The following is a 19,893-nucleotide window of genomic DNA, read 5'->3' on the forward strand; positions in this document are numbered from 1 at the left end:
ATGGGTTAGACATTGGGGTGGGGCTGAGGTTTAAAGCTATTCCGAGGGGTAAATTTTCCATACAATGTAGTTGACATCTGAATGACCTTCTGGAGAAGGTGGTGGATTCAGGAACAGTAATAATGTTCACGAAGTATCTGGACATGTACTTGAAAGGGAGCAAGGTATAGAGGCATAATTGGAATTAATTCAGGCAGCTGAAATTGGTATAGATAGGCATGATAGTCAGTATAGATATCGTGGGCCGAATGGCCTACTTCTATGTTGTACAGAACTGTGACTTCATCACTGCAGGCCTGGGACAGACACCGGACATTGCTCCAGGGATAAAGGGATAGAAGCTGGTTTGAAACCTGGAATGAACATCAGACCCAGAATCAGTTCCAGTTTATGTGCCTGGGATCTCATCACTGAACGTGGGCTTGAAGTCCATGCTCCCTGGTTCCAGGTCCAATTTCCAGTCTCTGGTTCTAGGTCCAATATCCAGTATCTAGCTCCATGTCTAGTGTCCTGTCCCTGCTTCCAAGTCCAATGTATGGTCGCTGGTTCCTGCTCCAGAATCCATCCTTGGTTGGAGGACCAGGAACCCTGTTCTCTGGTCCCTTGTTTCAGTCCCCACACTCTCCTTGGTTGCACAGGTTCTCTGTGGTCCCTGATTCTCAGCCCTACCGACTAGTGTCAGGTCCAGTCCTCCATCAGCTGTCTGCTATCCACCTATATCCAGTGAGAGTGTAGACCTCAGTGTCCCAGGTCTGACATTTATACCTTGCTATAGAAAGTGATTAGATCCTCGATTTTGCTGTGTCAGAAATGCCCCATGTCTGGCCAGCTCTAGTCTTTCTCCCTGGGGCTGTTGGTGATTCAGCGATGGAGAAGAATGACTGGAATGTGTGAGGCTCCTCAGGGTTTGGTTGCACTTCAGACCCTTCCTCCTGATCTATGGACACCTGGTGTGGAGGGGTATCTCCTCTGCCTGTCCAAGTGTCTAGGGACTGTAAGGAAATGCTTTAATTTAACTTGCGTTGTTGCTTCTAGTCAAAGTCAAAGTCGAAGTCGGGTTTATTGTCATCTGCACAAGTACATGTATGCAGAGGTGTAATTTTAAACTTACCCACAGCAGCATCACAGGCACATGGCATTGGATAAGCAGATTTCAAAGAAAACATAAATTATGCATAATTTTTACAAGAATACATTTTGATTTGAAAAAAACATCTATTTTAGTGCAAAGTGATCACGTGGTTGAAGAACATTTTCAAAGAGAAAGGGTTAAAAAATCTAGATAAAGTTTGCTCTGCACTGCTGCATCACACACCTATCAATCAAATCCTTCTCTCTCAATGCTTCTGAAGTTGGAGTTCATCTCAGTCAACATTCAATATGAGGAAGGGGTTAACAGCAAGTTGTCACTGGTATGGAGCTGTGATCAGGCTCTTGCCAACACATCCCATTCCAGTCCTTCGACTGTAGTCAAAACACAGAGCGGAGTTCTCCATCAGCGTGCCCCTATGGCGTGATGTAAGATCGCAATAACATTGTCCGGAATAACAGGAATGAGCAAAGTTGCAAAGATCACCTCGAGCGGGCCAGAGGCCCTAAGGGAGTGGGGATGGGTGAGGGATGTTCTGTGGTAACTGGTGGAGGTCTTCAGCTCACTGCCTCTGCTAGGGCGTCCTAACCTAGTTATTCTCTCTTCTTCACCCGAAGATACAGAATCTTGAAAGCAAGAACCACCAGGCTCAGGGACATTTGCTATGCACTGTTATTGAATGGCCTTCTAATATAATAAGTTGGACTCTTGACCTCATAATCTACCTAGTTGTGGAGTCTGCATCTTACTGTTTGCCTCTACTGTGCTTTCCCTGTTACTCTAGCTCCTTATTCTGCACTCCGTTATTGCTTTTCCCTTGTACCACCTTGTACTAGTGTGACGAAATGATCTGTATGGACGGCACACAAAACCTTTCACTGCTCCTCGGTAAATGTGACAATAATAAACCAGTTATTAATTACCATACAGGCCTGATCCAGACATGAGAGCCATTCAAAGGAGTGGGATGTGACACTCTGCCGTGGTAAGTCAATTGTTGGTCCAGGACAGAAAATGCTGGAGGAACTCAGAGGGTCAGGCAGCGTCTATGGAGGGCAATTGAAGTCTATGGTTTGAGCAGACACATTTCATTAGGACTCAAAACTAGAGAGGAGATAGTCAGTATAAAGGAGTGAGGAGGAGGGGGCACAAGAACTGGCAGATCGTAGTTGGATCCAGTTGAGGAGGCGTTAGAGGTAGGTGGAGGAGGGTAGAGTGGGAATATTGACAGGAGGCCGGAGGGTGAGAGTTGAACTGTCACCACAGCACTGCAGATGGTGGAATCTGATAGTGGAGGAAGGTGAAGTGGTGAATCAAGGGAGCGAAATGGAGAGGGCAGATGGGAGCAGAGCGGAGCCAGTGGGAGGAGCTTGTAGGCAGATGGAGAGGGTGAGGGAGAGGAAAGGAACAGTGTGATGTGGGCGTAGGAGGACTGAGGTAGGTCAGTAGGAGAGAGAAAATGGACTGGAGGGAGCAGGTTATCAGGTTCATATCATCAGGTTGTAGCCTGCCCTCAGGTAATATGAGGTGTTGTTCCAGTGGGCGGCTCACCCCACTTATTCAAGGGCAGCAGATATCTCAATTAATTTAGCTGTTTCCACCTATCACCCTCCAGTCTAACTCCATCCTACCCCTCCTCTACCTGGCTCCATCACCCACAGGGAATTGAGCATGAAGCTGTTCTTGAGTCTGGTCATCTGGGCTTTAAAGCTCCTGTATCTTCTCCCAGAGTATAGGAAGGATAAAAGGGAGAGTCTGTTGAGAGAGTGCAGGTGGGGACTGGGACATTCCCCTTTCTTTTTTTTTCTTCTCTCTCTCTCTCCTTCCCTTCAACATGATCGTCAAGCTCTTTCTCTCCTCTCTCCTTCCTCTCTCTCTAACCTCTTTACCTTCTCTATCTCCCACTCCATCTCTTACCACCATCTTCCCAACTATCTCTCCACTACTCCCTCCATTTCTCTCCTTCTTTCCTCTTCTACCTCTCTGCCTTTCCCTCAATTTCTCTCTCTGAATCTCTCTTTCTGACCTCCCTGCCTTCTCTCTCAACTCCCTCTCTCTCCTTCCCCATTATCAACACTTTCTCAGCTCTGTCTCTCCACCAATGTGTCTCAGCCTTCTCCCCTCTCTTCCTCCCTGTTCCTAACACTTGCTCTCCCTTCTTTCCCACTTCCCCAACACTTACGCCAGCTCCCTCTTTCTACCGCTTCCTATTAGTCCGTGAGCCAGGACCACAAATTTGGGCCACCGGTACCATATGGGGGGAATAATTCTTATAGTGATTTTTGGCAAGTTATACACCCCTAGTGCTAGAAAATATGTGATAGCATTGCAGCAGTGGTAGCTTTCTGTGCGTCGCAATGGAGAGCTATCCGCATTCTGGATATCATACATTGACATGGTAGAGAACGTGGTACTTGGGTTTCTGCGCGCCTCTCGTGAGGGGGACTGGAAGTTGCACCTCCATGCTATAAGAACCATGATCCCACGGTGCTTTGCCAATGATAAGATGAATTATGCCAGGTTACTTTGCTCAGATGATGAACCTCCCAGAGAAGAATCCTTCTGTGTATGAGGACTTCAAGACAGGCCTATTCTCAGTGCAGTTGTCAAGTAACAACCCCATTGGGCAGATCCCTGTGGGCCAAGCTACTGAAGCCACAGTGAACAAAGACACACAGACTCCTGGAGGCACATTACGGTTCAGCCTGAATGCTGGAGCTATCAAGCGTTACTACATAACAGCAGAGCACTGCAGTTCATTCCTGGGACAGTTGAGGGAGATGGTGCAAGGCAACAAATCAGAGCTTTGTCATACGGAGCTACAGCGGCCAAGAATCCAGAAAGATGAGGAAGCAGTTTCAGCAGTGGCTAGCCTCATACATGAATGGGTCAACCCATTTGCAGAGAAGCGGGACCTCATTAGCATCTCTACAGCAAAGGCAGCCCCCAAGGACATTGCCTCCGACCTGATGAAGGCATATGAGATTGGTGAGCAATGCTATGCAACCTTCAAGGATGAGACACTAGAGGAAGACCCACCAACAAAGAAATTCCATGACCCAATGAAAACCAACAAGCTGAAAACATTCAATGATATGTGTAATGAGAGAGAAGTGAAATCAAATGGAAGGGCAATCAGCTTGAAAGCAGACAGGTCTTTGTTTGGACACATCGTAGTGATGGCACAAGGGCACTGTCTACGTATGGAGGATATCCTTTCTCATTCCCTTGGACCATTGTCGTGGCCCTGTACACACCAGAAGGATTGCTGAGAAAGACAAATAAATCTACTTTAGCCACAACCTTACAGAAAAATGTAGCAGTAGAAGAGCAACTTCCAGGAAACTCTGCCACAGTGATTGATGGAATAAACTTTGTCCAAAGAGTGAAAGGTGATCAAGTTACATTCAGAGATGTTGCCACAACAGTTCTGGGTATGGCTTTGAGGGAAGGCAGTCAGAGTAGCAGAATAGATGTTGTGTTCGACACATACAAGAAGAACTCTATGAAGGACAGTGAAAGATCTACGGGGTGAAGAGACTGGTCATGAGTTGCAAGATATAACAGGAACACAGATGGTGAGGCAGTGGAGGAGCTTCTTAACCAAAGTCAGTAACAAAAATAGTCTCATTAGCTTCATAGTCCATGAATGGAGGAAGGCGGAGTACAGAGCAAAGCTACAGGAGAAGTTTCTGTATGCAACAGTGAATGATAAATGTTACAGAATCACATCTCAAGACAGTGAGGAGGTGTCAGTTCTTCAGTGTCAACAAGAAGAAGCAGATGGCCACCTAGTTCTCCATGCTACCCATGCCACAAGAGAGGGATACCAGTCTGTAGTGATCAGTTCAGAAGACACAGATGTCTTTATCATGTCTTTAGCATTTTGTGACAAGATTGAGGCCCCATTGTTCCAGAAGTGTGTCACTAGAACACGTACAATGCTTGTAGACATCAGGAAGGTTGCTACCACTGTTGGCATAAAGGTTTGTAGGGCTCTCATTGGGTTGCACACATATACAGGATGTGACACTGTAAGCGCTTTTGCAGGCAAGGGGAAGACAAGTGCCCTAAAGCTTCTGACCAGCAAGAGGGAAACTCAGGACACATTCTTAGAGTTGGTTCAGGAATGGCACCTCTCTCCAAAACTGATGGACAAACTGGAGGCATTTACGTGTCTCCTGTATGCCCCAAAAGCATCGACCACCAAGGTCAATGAACTCAGGTATCACCTTTTCTGTGCCAAAAAAGGTGAAATCGAAAGTCATCAACTCCCACCATGCAAGGGCTGCTTAACAAGACATGCACAGCGAGCCAACTACCAGGCTGGTAGATGGAGAAGATGTTTAGAGAAGGACCCACAAGTGCCAAGCCCTGTTGGCAGAGGATGGAAGATGGAGAGAGAAGAGGAAGCTGAACAGTTGGTGGTGCACTAGATGGAAGGCCAGCCAGCACCCGATGCTGTCCTGGATCTACTGGCCTGTAACTGTCCAAAAAATGTTCACTCCCAAGATGTATGTGTGTTGCAAATGGCCTCAGGTGTACTGACATGTGTAGACTGGCAGACTGTGAGAACCAGGCATCCACCTCAGAGAGTGTGGAAAGTTCAGATGAAGATGTGGAAGACGTGGAAGACTTGGAAAATTATTATGATTATTAATAGGTTATGAAAGGATGGAAAACGAAGTATGGAAAGCAGTCTTTGATTAAGTATATTTATTTTACATCCAAATGGAGCCTAGGTTATGGCCGTGTGGAATCCCACATTTAAATTATTGTACTGTAATTCTACATGCTATGACAAAAGCTTAAGATTGTTTTGATTTGATACAACAATATAGAAAATATCGTGACATTGAGAAAACTCCAGAAACTTTTCCAAATGAGGTTTTTTACCTTTTGGGGGGTGGGGTAACATTTTCTGCTGTAGTGATGTTAATATGGAATATATACAAAAGTGATTACTTATTTGAATTCCTGAATAAATTCTCCACAAATCCGTGTGATTATATGTGTTCTAGGGCTTTTATTGACTTTTCCAAAATAAACAACAGACAAATATTTTTCTAAAAATAAAATGATTCAGCCTACTGAAATTGGGCACTATACTGCAAGTGCCACCAATGATATAGTTTTCAATGTAGAATTTTATAACAACATTTGATGAAAAGTGCTTGAACTCAGCTATCATTGTGACAAATTTCAACGCTGAAGGATCACTGATGACAAAATACCACTAGGTTGAATATATATGTTGTACTTTATATTGGCCACTTTTCAGAAATGCTTATTGTAGGGTAGTGTTATAAAATGCATGAGAGCACAAATAAAGCTACCACTGGTGCAATGCTATCACATATTTTCTAACTCTAGAGCTGTATACCTTGCCAAAAATCACTATGAGCATTATTCCCCTCAGATCGTACCGACCAACCCTACTGACTCACGGACTATCTCCCTCTCACTTTCCAAGTTCACTGGGATGAGCTCAGTATACAAAAATAAAAGACAAACAATTACGAGAATCTTTAAGGAAGGGTGCACTGCTTTGAGTAAATCTGCATTTAAATCCAACATGGCTGCTACTTTAATTATTATCATTAACTAAATGACTCTTACCTTAATTGTTGGGCAGTTTCCTGCTGAGAGCTGTAAACCAGGCCATGGATGGGAAACTGTCCCTGTAAATGCAGACAGAACATTAAATTAACTGTCTCAACAAAGACAAGCACCTTTACTGTCCACTGTGCCAGATGGCTGAAATCCGGAGGAAAACACACAGAGAATGCAGAGGGGGATCACAAAGCTGAGGAAAGAGGACCGGGTCGAGACAACAGAGACTTTTGGAGAAGAGGAGTTTGGTGGGTAATACCGTTCCGCCTGACCAGAAGTGCACCGAGAGCAGTAAGCATGAAGGATTGGGGTGCTTACCGATCTGGCTAAGAACAGATGGTGCAATCGGGGGTATATTACGATCGAGGACGTGTTTGCAGACTGGATATTGAACTTTTTACTGTTGGACTTCGGCCACATTCCACCGTGATACAACACTTGGCGGCACGGGAGGTCATTCCTGCCTGTGGCCATCGAACGTGCAGCTCCTCCTGTGGAGGGTCAGACACCCTGAGCCAATAGACTGGTCCTGGACTTATTTCCATCTGGCATAGTTTTGCATTTTGTTGTCTGATTGTTGGGGTTTATTTGTATTGCTATACTTACGCTCTATTCTTGGTTGGTGCGGCTGTAACAAAACCAAATTTCCCTCGGGGATAATAAAGTTTATCTATCTATCTATCTATCTATGGGAGCTCCCAGTTTCCAGCTATTTCTAATCCCCTCTCCGTTCTCATACTGGTTTGTCTGTTTTTGGCCTCTTCCACTGCCATGGTGAGGCTAAACACAAACTTGAGGAGCAGCACTTCTTATTCTGCCTGGCTAATCACACCACACACAATTCCTTTTTGCCATTTTCTTTTCTCTCTCTTCCTGCTCCACCGAGCTCACATCACCCTGTTTCTTTTCCCAACCCTCCAATCCACCTGCCCATCACCTACACACTCCCCCTGCTGGGCATATTCACCCGCTGTTCTCATCTGCCCTCCCACCTGTCTCCCTTGATTCTATTCTCCAACCTTCCTCTCCTATCAGATTCCATCATCTTCAGCTCTATGTCTCCTCCACCAATCACCTCCCAGCTTCTGACATAATTCCCTCCCTTGTTCCTTCCTCATCTGCCTATCACTAACCAAGCCCCTCACCTGGATCCATCTCAATGGAAAGACACTTCTCCCCATTCCCAACTGGATTTGTTACCAACTCTCCAACACTTAAATCTGTTGGATCTGATCATCATTGAAGCATAGAGAGTTACAGAATGGAAATAGGCCCTTCGACCCATTAAGTCCCTGCCAGTCTTCAACGAATTACTTACACAAATCCTACATTAATCCCATTTTATTCTCTCCACATTCCCATACACCTCAGTTTCTACTCTTCTGCAATAACCTAGGGAATATTTAAAGTAGTAATCAGTTAACCCACTGTCTTTGAGATGTTGGAGGAACGTCGCATGCCCCAAGGTAATCCCAGTTGGTCGGAGGGAGAATGTGCAAACTATGCACACCGACAGCACCAAGTTCGGGATTGAACTCTCTGGAGCCATGAGGCATCAGTTCTACCCGCTGCACCACTGTGCTGCCTTCATTGTATTCATTGTATTCATTGATAGAGAGTTGAAAAGAGAGAGAGGTGGAGAGATGTAGAAAGGGAGGGGCATTAGGGACTCAATGGAGAGATAGGTGGGGAAAGGGTGGTTTGGGAGTTGTGGATTAAGTGAATGAGAAATGGAGGGGGCTAAAAAGGATATGGAGAAAGAGCTGTGGATAAATTTTGGAGAAAGAATGGTTGCAAGGGAAAGAGAGAGAGGCAACAAGGGGTGGAGAGGTAGTTGGGGAAGAAGAGAAGAGGGAAAAGTGGAAAACTGTGTGGTGGATTAAGAGGGGTCAGAAAATGAGAAGCAGAGATGGTGAGAATTAATGGGGAAGTGTGAAAGAGAATGAAAAATAGGTTAAGAGAGGACAAGAGAGGTAGAAGAGAGAAAGAGATGGAGAGTTTGCAAAGAAGATAAAACACCAGACAGGGCAGAGAACAAGAAAGATGGATGAAGGAGCCACAGAGAAAGGCACTGTCGAGAGGCTAAGAGAAGTTGTGAGATGTTAGAGGAGGTTTGATTAGAAAGGGGAAAGTTTCTCCAGTCAGGTGGTTAGGGGATTAGAAGCAAGGGGAAATGTGGAGAGGTGGAGGAGGACAAGACTGCAGGAAAGGTTAGAGGGAGAGAAAAGGTGAGCAAAAAGGAGAGAAAGTTTGGAGAGAGGCAGAGGGTAAGAGGACACAAGAAGAGCAGAGAGGGCAAAAAGAACATGAGAAGTGAGGAGAGTAGGAAGAGAGTTTAGAAAAAGACAAAGGGAAATGAAGAGGGGAGGGGGAGAGAGGAAAGTAGAGATGTTGGTGAAAGATAGTGTCAAATAACTAGGGAGAAAGAGAGTGAGGGAAGGATGAAAAGGGGGGAGGAAGTGAAGATTTTTGTGATAGAGTGTGAGAGCGTTCGCAGAGATCAGAGTATAATCGTGTTAAATGAACCGAAGAGAAGAGAGTTAAGAGAGGCAGTTAAAGAGAAAGTAGGGATTGGGTTTGGATAGAGAGAGGGGAAGAGTGTGTGTGTGTGTGTGTGTGTGTGTGTGTGTGTGTGTGTCTGTGTGTGAGTGAGACAGAGAGAGAGAGAGAGAGAGAGAGAGAAGGAGAGAGAGGTCAGGGAAATGGACGTAGAAGGTTAAGGAGCGAGATGTCGAGACTTTACATCTTTCAAAAATTTACATTTGCTGACATCCTTGTGGCTTTTTTGAATCTTGTGAAATCTTTATGGAGTAGCAAATCTTGCAGTTTATGTGAAGATTGTTAATTACATGAATTAGCTAGGGGGTTGGGAGGGGGTGCTGTTGTTTAGAGACCAGACACTGAATGCGTTAATTTTCCAACTGGTTTCTGAGTGTGTGTATGTGTCCCCTTAAGAGGAAAAGTAGATCTGGTGATTATCTGTAATCACAGCCACTGTCTAATTAGTCTTGGATCCACAAGCAAACAGTCAGCTCTCACTCTTAATGAAATGCCTGCAATTCGCCTGAGCAAACAAGGACAGGCCCAGCCAGACCAATGAGACTGTGGAGCAATCAGTGCTGAGCAAAGTGTGCCAAGACAGTGCCCGAGTTGCTGGGGCAGGGCCTGTGGGGTGAGTGGGAGAATAAGCCAGCACTCTCAGACATGCCTTATGGGGTTTCTGTACCATCCCTGAGGCACCCTGTCCTTCAGCCACACAGCAAGCCCATGCTGGTGGTACATTAGATAACAGATGGTCAAGCTCAACAGGGATGGGGTGTATCAGAGTGTTATAGTGGGGGGTGTAGGATGGTCAGCATGTTACTGTAAGAGGTGTGGGCTGTATCAGTACTACTGCTGGTGTGTCGCTATTGCAGTGACTTTGTGGAGTTTACCAGTGTGTAGGGTGTTACCATGAGGAAAGAGGAGTGAATTTGTGCGTTACATGAGCGTTTTGAGGTACGTCACTGTTACAGTGAGGGTTGTGGGAGTATCTGTTGTTAACTTTGTGACAGCGGTACAATGCAATACATGACAGTGGAAAGAAAAAGCTGTGAATTACAGTAAGCATAAAATGGTTAAATATGTAGTGTAAAAACCAGGAAATGACAAAAAATGTAGTGAGGTAGTATTCATGGGTTCAATGTCCATATGGCGGAGGGGAAGACGTTCTTCCTGAATGGTTGAGTGTGTGCCTTCAGGCTTGTGTACCTCCTTCCTGATGGTAGCAAAGGGAAGAGGGCATATCCTGGGTGACGGGGGTCCTTAGTAATGGACATCACTTTTATGAGTCACCGCTCCTTTGAAGATGTCCTGGATACTGTTGAGGCTAGTGCCCATGATGGAGCTGACTAATTTTACCACACTCTGCAGCTTCCTTCGATCCTATGCAGTAACCCCCCACCCTCATACCAGACAGTGGTGCAGCCAGTCAGAATGCTCTCCATAGTACACCTGTAGAAATTTGTGGGTGTTTTTGGTGACATACCAAATCTCCTCAAACTCCTAATGAAATGCAGCTGCTGTCATGGAGTCTCTTTGTCTCTATCTCTTTGTCTGTTTAACTGGCAGTAAAGTGGCTTCTTAAATTCTGGTATTCTTGTTCTCTTGTGACACAGATGGAGTTCATTCAGCCCACTGTGCATTTACTGGCTCTCAAAGTGTTCCCAGTCCCCCTCCCACTATCCCATTCCCACTCTCCCACAATCTCACTCCCTCACAATTCCTCGTAATCTGTCTCTCCAGCAGTGATAGAATATCAGTCCTGCGTGTTGGAATGTCAAGAACTCCGGAAGGTTTCCTGTTAATGGAAATCGTTCTTTTTCATGTCCCCACAGCAGATATATATTCAAACTTAAAAGTAAATTTATTATCGAAGTACTGTACATTTGTGTCACCATATACTGCCCTGAGATTCGTTTTCTTGTGGCATTCAGAGGAAATAGAAAGAAACACAATAGGATCAATGAAAAGCCAACACACAAACAACAGACACTACTACTATGTCGACTCAGGCCTAGGGGGCCAGCGTCGGACATGATGATGGACTCTCCACTTCTCCCTCTCCCTCATCAGTGTGTTCAGTTCATCGACATTAGCCGCGCTGCTGTCTTCTGGGAGCGTGTTGACCATAGTCTTGGGAGGGTGCCCAGGGTTCATCCTCCCGTGCTTTGGCTCCCATATGATGACTAGGCTGGCAGGTAGCTCAGGGTGGCGTAGACAGTGCTCCGCTAGTTGCAGTCTTCTCGCCTCGATTTTAGTGGTGAGCATCGGCAGGCCGTCATAGAGCTCGACTTTCGTCATGTGCTGTTGCCAAATCACGTCAAGAGCCACCCGGAGCATGCTCCTCAAACAACAGACAACCAATGTGTAAATGAAAAAAATAAAGGGAATAATAATAACTATTATTAAATGAGCAATAAATATCGAGAGCATGAGTTGTGGAGTCCTTAAAAGTGAGTCTTTAGGTTGTGGAATCAATTCAGTGTAGGAGTGAGTGAGGTTCAGGACCCTGATGGTTCAGGGATAATAACTGTTCCTGAACCCGGTGGTATGGAACTTAGGCTCCCGTACCTCCTTCATGATGGCAGCAGTGAGAGGAGAGAATGCCTGGATGACATGTGTCCTTGATTGTGGGTGCTGCTTTCCTGTGACAGCACTCCTTGTAGATGAGCTCAATGATGAGGAAGGTGTTTCCTGTGATGGACTGGGCTGTGTCCATTACTCTGCGTAGGCTTTTCTGATCAAGGGCATTGGTGTTTCCATACCAGGCTGGGATGCAACCAGTCAGCATACTGCCCACTGAGCATCTTTGAAAATTTGTTAAAGTTTTAAATGACATGCTGAACCTGTTCAAACTTATAAGAGAGTAGAGGCATTGCCATGCCTCCTTTGTAATGGCAGTATGGGAGTCTGTGGAACATTCACCATTTCATGTCAAGCGGAGTTTCTTGTCATGTACACCAGTACGGTGAGGTACAGGTACAATAAAAAAAACTTGCCACCCCTCTAACAGTCCATGAGTGTTCCAGAGATATTGTGAAGAGATGGCCCGAGCCTGCTCAGTAGATTCTCCCACTAGGTTGAAAGAACAACTCTTCTTTCCCACCTAATGCCTGGGGAAGCTCTTCAGCAGTGCTGCTCTCAAGGCTAGAGGCATCCTGCATGACACGGCTCTCTGCCTCCCCGGACCACAGCTCGCTGGCTGCTCAGGGGGTTGAATGTATTTTTAGTTGCTGGTGTTTATGAGCGGCTGGTTTGTCCTCACTGTGGCCTGAAGAGGGGGCAGGCAGCCTGGAGCTTTCCTGCTGCCTGCCCCCACACTGGTGAACCAGCCCAAGGCCAACAAACAAAGTCAGAACTGACGGCACAGCTTTGATGTTTATACAAGGCCAACCTCTCTGGCCACAGGGGACCGGGAGGCTGAAGCTTCATTTCACACAGACTTCCGATGTTTACAGTGCAGGGAAGGAGATTGCAGAGGAATCACTGCATCAACTGTGTCAAGGGGGCTCCAGCTGAAGTGAATACTGCGACCCTGTCCGAAGCAGGAATCATGGAGTTCTTAGTTCACTGGCTGGCTCTGAATGGGGCTGCATGGTAACTCCGGGAGGCCAATACTGGTAGGTCACGCCCAGTCACCAGTACCTACTCAAGGATTTGCAGCCTGGAGCCTACTGGACCTCTGACTTTATACCAATCAACAGCACATTTTCCATGGATCCACCAGTGTATGTGTTTTGCACATGAGTGTCTCTGTGTATCTGTCAGAATCAGAATCAGGTTCATTATCGCTGGCATGTAACGTGAAATTTGTTAACTTTGTGCACGCCTGTGTACATGCATGTATATGAGTATACCTGCGCTTCGGTGCCTGTATGTGCAGGCCTCTGTGCGTGTGTGTGTGTGCGTGTGTGTGTGTGTGTGTGTGTGTCTGTGTGTGTGTGTGCGTGTGTGTGTGTCTGTGTGTGCGTGCATGCATGGGGGTGTGTGTGTGTGTGTGTGTGCGTGTGTGTGTGTGTGTGTGTGTGTGTCTGTGTTCATGCCTGTGGCTCAGCAGAGAGGTCTGCAATGAAAGCAGAAAGTGTTGGAAATATCCAGCATATCCAGCAAGACCAAGCACCCTTTACAGAGAGAGAAGAGGATTATCATTGGTAATGGTTGATTATTGTCACGTGTATTAAGCTACGGTGCAAAGCTATTGATTCCGTGTCATTCCGTACACAGGTAGAATAAGTGCTACACATGACTTATCCGTGTAAGCGGAACAAGTGCCACACATGCCCTTACACTTCCTCCCTTACCACCATTCAGGGCCCCAGACAGTCCTTCCAGGTGAGGCGACACTTCACCTGTGAGTCGGCTGGGGTGATATACTGCGTCCGGTGCTCCCGATGTGGCCTTCTACATATTGGCGAGACCCGACGCAGACTGGGAGACCGCTTCGCTGAACACCTACGCTCTGTCCACCAGAGAAAGCAGGATCTCCCAGTGGCCACACATTTTAATTCCACATCCCAATCCCATTCTGATATGTCTATCCACGGCCTCCTCTACTGTAAAGATGAAGCCACACCCAGGTTGGAGGAACAACACCTTATATTCCGTCTGGGTAGCCTCCAACCTGATGGCATGAATATCGACTTCTCTAACTTCCGCTAATGCCCCATCTCCCCCTCATACCCCACCCGTTTATTTATTTATTTATTTATTTATTTTCTCTCTCTCTCTCTCTCTCTCTCTCTCTCTCTCTCTCTCTCTCTCTCTCTCTCTCTCTCTCTCTCTCTCTCCTCTCTCTCTCTCTCTCTCTCTCCCTCTCTTTGTCCCTCTCACTGTACTCCTTGCCCATCCTCTGGGCTTCCCCCCTCCCCTTTTCTCTCCCTGGGCCTCCTGTCCCATGATCCTTTCATATCCCTTTTGCCAATCACCTGTCCAGCTCTTGGCTCCATCCCTCCCCCTCCTGTCTTCTCCTATCATTTTGGATCTCCCCCTCCCCCTCCCACTTTCAAATCTCTTGCTATCTCTTCTTCCACTTAGACCTGACGAAGGGTCTCGGCCTGAAACATCGACTGTACCTCTTCCTAGAGATGCTGCCTGGCCTGCTGCGTTCACCAGCAATTTTTATTTGTGTTGCTTGAAATTCCAGCATCTGCAGATCTCCTCGTGTTTGCATAGGTAGGATTTAAAGTTTTGAACATCGAACATGGAATATGTAATGTAGAGCATAAACACAGAACAGAACCGGCCCTTAGTCCCATGATGTCATGCCAAATTAATTAAGTTAATGACACCAAATCCCCCCTGTCTGCACAATGGTCCATTCAGTGCACATCCATGTGCCCAGCTAAGGGCCTCTTAAACGCCTCTATCGCATCTGCCTATACCATCACCCCTGCCACCTCTGTGGTATCTGCTGTGGATGCAGGGGAAAGTGCCCTGAAAAGAGGAGTGGGTGGCATCAGGATTGGGACAATCCCCTCAGGTGCTGAGGGAGATGGGGAGAGGGGGTGCGTATGGGGTTGTGGTTTCAGAGACCTCAGAGGGAGATGCGCTGAGTGCAGTAGCTGCACAGGTGGACGTCCACCTTCCTATTCTCCTGCAGCCCTGAAGTGAGAGCACTGGTCAGATAAGTGTTACCAGGCACATGGGCAGGCATGAACTTTGTAATCTGGTGTGCTCCTTCTGCCATTTACACAGGCTCTCTCCATGCTTCTGACACGTGGATCTGCCGTTGTCCCATTCTAACCCTCTTTCTCCACATTAACCGGTGGGCCAAAGACTCCCAGGGGTCAGTGGAGATGTGTTACATCTTGATTAGGTGAATTTATATATATATACCAAAGAAATTCCCTGCTTGCATGAAGCTCACGGACTAATTAGTTTACGTGGTAAACAAATACAGCAATGAGCCAATACAGCAGAATGTTGCGAAGATTGTAGTGAAATCTTAAGTAGTGCAAAAAGAAATGACGAAGTGACAGTAATAGTATAACTGAGAGAGAACAGTGAGTGAGAAGAGTCTTTCTCTCAGCTGTTTGAATTGTGCCAAAACAACAATCTCACACTCAATGTCAGCAGATTATTCACTACAGGAGGAAGAAACTGCAGCTCCTTAATGGGGGATTGGAGGTGGAAGGTAGGTTACTTGGCAATATCACAAAAGAAGATCTGTCCCGGGACCACCACAAAAGTGCCTCTACTTTCTTTGAAGTTTGTGTAGATTTAGTTTGTCACCTGAAATTTGGACAAACTTCTGTTGGTGCACAATGGAGAGTATCCTGACTAGTTGCATCTTGACTTGTTACCAACCAAGCAGAGTTCACTGCCAAGAAGGCCCACCAGCGTTTTACTTCCTGAGGAAGCTGAGGAAATTTGGCCTGTCCCCTAAAACCCTCATAAATTTTTATAGCTGCACCGTAGAAAGCATTCTTCTGGGCTGCATCACAACCTGGTATGGAAGTTGTCCTGTCCAAGAGCGGAAGAAGCTACAGAAGATTGTGAACACAGCCCAGCACATCACACAAACCAATCTTCCATCCTTGGACTCACTTTACACCGCACGCTGTCGGAGCAGTGCTGCCAGGATAATCAAGGACACTACCCACCCAGCCAACGTGCTTTTCATCCCTCTTCCTTCCGGGCGAAGGCTCAGGAGCTTGAAGACTCCTATGGCCAGATTTGGGAACAGCTTTTTTCCAACTGTGATAAGACTGCTGAACGGATCCTGACCCGGATCTGGGCCGTACCCTCCAAATATCCAGACCTGCCTCTCGGTTTTTTTTTGCACTACCTTACTTTCCTTTTTCTATTTTCTATTTATGATTTATAATTTAAATTTTTAATATTTACTGTCGATTTGTACTCCAGGGAGCATGAAGAGCAGAATCAAATATCGCTGTGATGATTGTACGCTCTAGTATCAATTGTTTGGTGACAATGAAGTATAAAGTATAAGTCCACATTTGAGAGCATTTACAACACGGGTTCCCAACTTGGAGTCCACAGACCCCTCAGTTCATGGTAAGGCTCCACGGCATAAAAAAGATTGGGAACCCCTGAAATACAAGGAACACTGCCACAAGAAAACAGCATCCATCACCAAGGACCTGCACCTTCCAGGCCATGTCTCTTCTCACTACTGCTATTGGGAAGGAGATACAGGAGCTAATGTTCCGCACCACCACATTCAGGAACAGGTACCATCAGGTCCTGAACCAGCATGGGTAATTGCATTCACCTCAACCCTGAACTGATTCCACAACCTGTGAACACACTTTCAAGGACTGTAACTCATGCTCTCATTGTTATTTATTTACTTTTTTCTGTGTTTACAGTTCGCACATTGGTTGTTTGTCGGTCTTTGTTTGTGTGTAGTCTCATTGATTCTATTGTATTTCTTAATTCTACTGGCAATATCTGCAAAAAAAAAGAATCTCAAGGTAGTATATGGTGACATATAATTTATGTACATCGATAATAAATTTACTTTGAACTTTGAACATAAACATACTGATGTGCCATCTTTGTCATTGCATCAGTGTGGAGGGACCAGGTGAGGTTGCTGGTGATGTGGAACTTGAAACTGTAGACCCTCTACAGAAGATGCATTGATTTGGACAGGGTTGTGCTCAGCACTTGACTTCCTAAGCTTAACAACCAGCACTTTCATCTCGCTGACGTTAAGGATGAGGATGTTGTTCTGGATTCAGATTGGCTCTGAGTGTAACACAGATGCCTGAATCCACCTCTCTGTCCACCCACTAATCTCTTTCTCTAAGGTGTCTTCTGCAGGAGCCTGGGGCCAGATCTGGGATTGACGTGGCCGGTTGAGTACAGTGCATGTTGATCTGGGAGAGAAAACTGAGGCGGATTTGCTTTCCCTACCAGTGGGCTTGGAGGATTTTGTGGCGACGGTGTTGGTGATATTTTTAGAGCCTGTTTATTTTTCAGGATCTGACCATCAATAACATGGGCAATGTTGACTGCACATCCCACACCATGGAATCGCATTTGACAGGCAAGGGTGGCAAATCTCTTTAGCTAAGGGATTAGTGAACCAGATTTTGATGAATACCCGATTATCTTATCATCATTGTTAGCAATACCTAGCAGTTTGCTCTGTTAATTGCAGATTATGAATTTAACTTTACTTGAACTCAGGGACTCTAGACCCCAGTTGTCAGTCTGATTCTCCTTGCTCAACCTTTGCTTGACCCTTGTGCCAGTATTACAGAGAATACAGAACATAGAACAGTACAGCACAGTATGAGCCCTCTGGCCCATGATGCTGTGCCAGTGCTTCAACCCACTCCAAGTACAATCAAATCCTTCCCTTGCACATAGCTCTCCATTTTTCTTTCATCTAAGTGTCCCTTATATGTCTCAAATGCCTCTCGCATCATCCCTGGCAATGCGTACTGTGCACTTAATCATTCTCTATATAAAAAAAATGTCTCTGACATCCCCCTATACTTTGTATCACCTCAAAATTAAGATCACTTGCATTTGTCAGTTCTGCCCTGAGATAAAGACAGTAGCTGTCCACTCTATCTATGTCCCTTATCATCTTTTCTGTGTCTATCAAGTCTTATCCTCCTTTGCTCCAGAGCAGAAAGCCCTACTTTGTTCAAAAAGTTTCCTCAAAAGACATGCTCTATAATCCAGGCAGCATTCTGGTAAATCTCTTCTGCATGCTCTTGAAAGCTTCCATATTCACTGCCGTGCTTGATGTGAGGAGGTGTGCTTTGGGAGGTATGTTGGGGTCTGTCTGCATACAACAGGATCTGTAGGTTCTTGTATGCGTATCTGAGTCTTTGTACATGGGGGTTTCTGCCTGTCAGTGTGTGTGCGTATGTATTAATTTATTATGTGTGTGCATGCAAGACTGTGTATGCTGACATTTGTGTCTAAAGATACAGCTGGGTCAGTCCGTGCACGTGGATCTGTATGTTTAGATCTGAGTGCATTGGGGGACTGTGTCTGTAAGTTAGTGCAGGTATGTCTGGGCACGTTTGTAATGAGGATCTGTATATAAGCGGGTCTTTATGTCTGAGAGTGTCCGTGTGTGAGGGGGAGAAGGCTGTGTGGGTGTATGAGGCTGGGTGTTTTTATGTGTGCCTCTGTGACCTGCATACGTGCTGAGTGTTGTCCCATTCTGTCACGTGCTTTGTTGAATAAGGAAAGGATGTCTTTGAGTTCAGCCTCCAAGTACCAGTCTGGGTAATACAGCTCAAAGACTGAGGCTCAGGTGACCTTGAGGTGGAGGTTGAGGATGGACTTTTCACTCAACTACATCCCTCTGCCGATCATATTTGAGCAATCTCTAGGGAAGGTTGCGAAAAAAATGTGTTTATTTTTAAGATCTGAGGTGACAGATTTAAAAGGGACATCAGCGGCAGCTTCATAATGCAAAGGGTGGTGTACAGTTGGAATGAATTGAGGTGGGCACATTGGCAACTTTTAAAAGCCGTCTAGATTAAGTATGTGTATTGGAGAGTACCAGAGGGCTATGGGTCCACTGTGAACGTATGGGACTAACTTGTTGGGTAAAACAGTTGAGCTAAAATGTGTATTTCCATGCTCTGTGACTCTCTGACTTCATGCCCAACACCAGATTCCCTACTCAGCCACGGTTCCAAGCCCTATCCCAGGATGATATCACAAGGCAGGCTGAGGAAAAAAAAATCAAGGACATGTTCAAACCCTCCTTGAAGAAATGCAACTTCTCCACTGACTCCTGAGAACCTCTGGCCCCTGACCACTCTCAGTGGAGAAGGACAGTTCAGGATAGCATCAAGAACCCCACTGACACACAAAGGTTCTGTGCGGTCCTAGATGAAACACCCCATCTCATAATCTACTCAGCCTTCTCTCCCATCTGTTCAATCGACTGTGGGTCGCAAATTCAACTCGTTGATTGCTGCCCATTCCAAGGAGGTGAAATCATCCTTGATCCCAAAGAAGAATAAAGAACATGCCCAGGATGCTCTGCGTATCTGGGATAAATTTAAGGTGTGTGTGAGCAGATTTGTTTGTATGTGGGGTGTCTGTCTGTGCATGAAGCTCTACATGTGTACGCGCATGCATTTGAAGCTGTGTGTGTATCTAGAGAGGGAAATGAGTATTTATTGTGTGGGATTGTGTTTGGGACCATGTGGTTAATTTGTAGGTCTGTGTATGTGACTGCATGTTTAAGTTTCAGTCTCTATGTGGGACTGTGTCTGGGACTCTGTGCTTAGAGTGTGATTATTAGTAGGGGACTATGTGTTCATGTACAACTCTATCTAGTGGACTGTCTTTAATGTCTGTGTCAGTTTGTGGGACTGTATCTGGTGTGTGTGTCTGAGTTCAGTGTGTGGGAGTGTGCATGGGACTGTGTGCTTAACATCTTGGTCTGCGTGTGTTTAGTGTACAGTCTACGTGTGTCTGTGCATGAGATTGTTTTTAGTGTGCATGTTTGTTATAGTCATAGTCATACTTTATTGATCCCGGGGGGAATTGGTTTTTGTTACAGTTGCACCATAAGTAATTAAATAGTAATAAAACCATAAATAGTTAAATAGTAATATGTAAATTATGCCAGGAAATAAGTCCGGGACCAGCCTATTGGCTCAGGGTGTCTGACCCTCCAAGGGAGGAGTTGTAAAGTTTGA

This window comes from Mobula birostris, chromosome 5 (genome assembly GCF_030028105.1).
Source record: "Mobula birostris isolate sMobBir1 chromosome 5, sMobBir1.hap1, whole genome shotgun sequence".
Taxonomy (NCBI): domain Eukaryota; kingdom Metazoa; phylum Chordata; class Chondrichthyes; order Myliobatiformes; family Myliobatidae; genus Mobula; species Mobula birostris.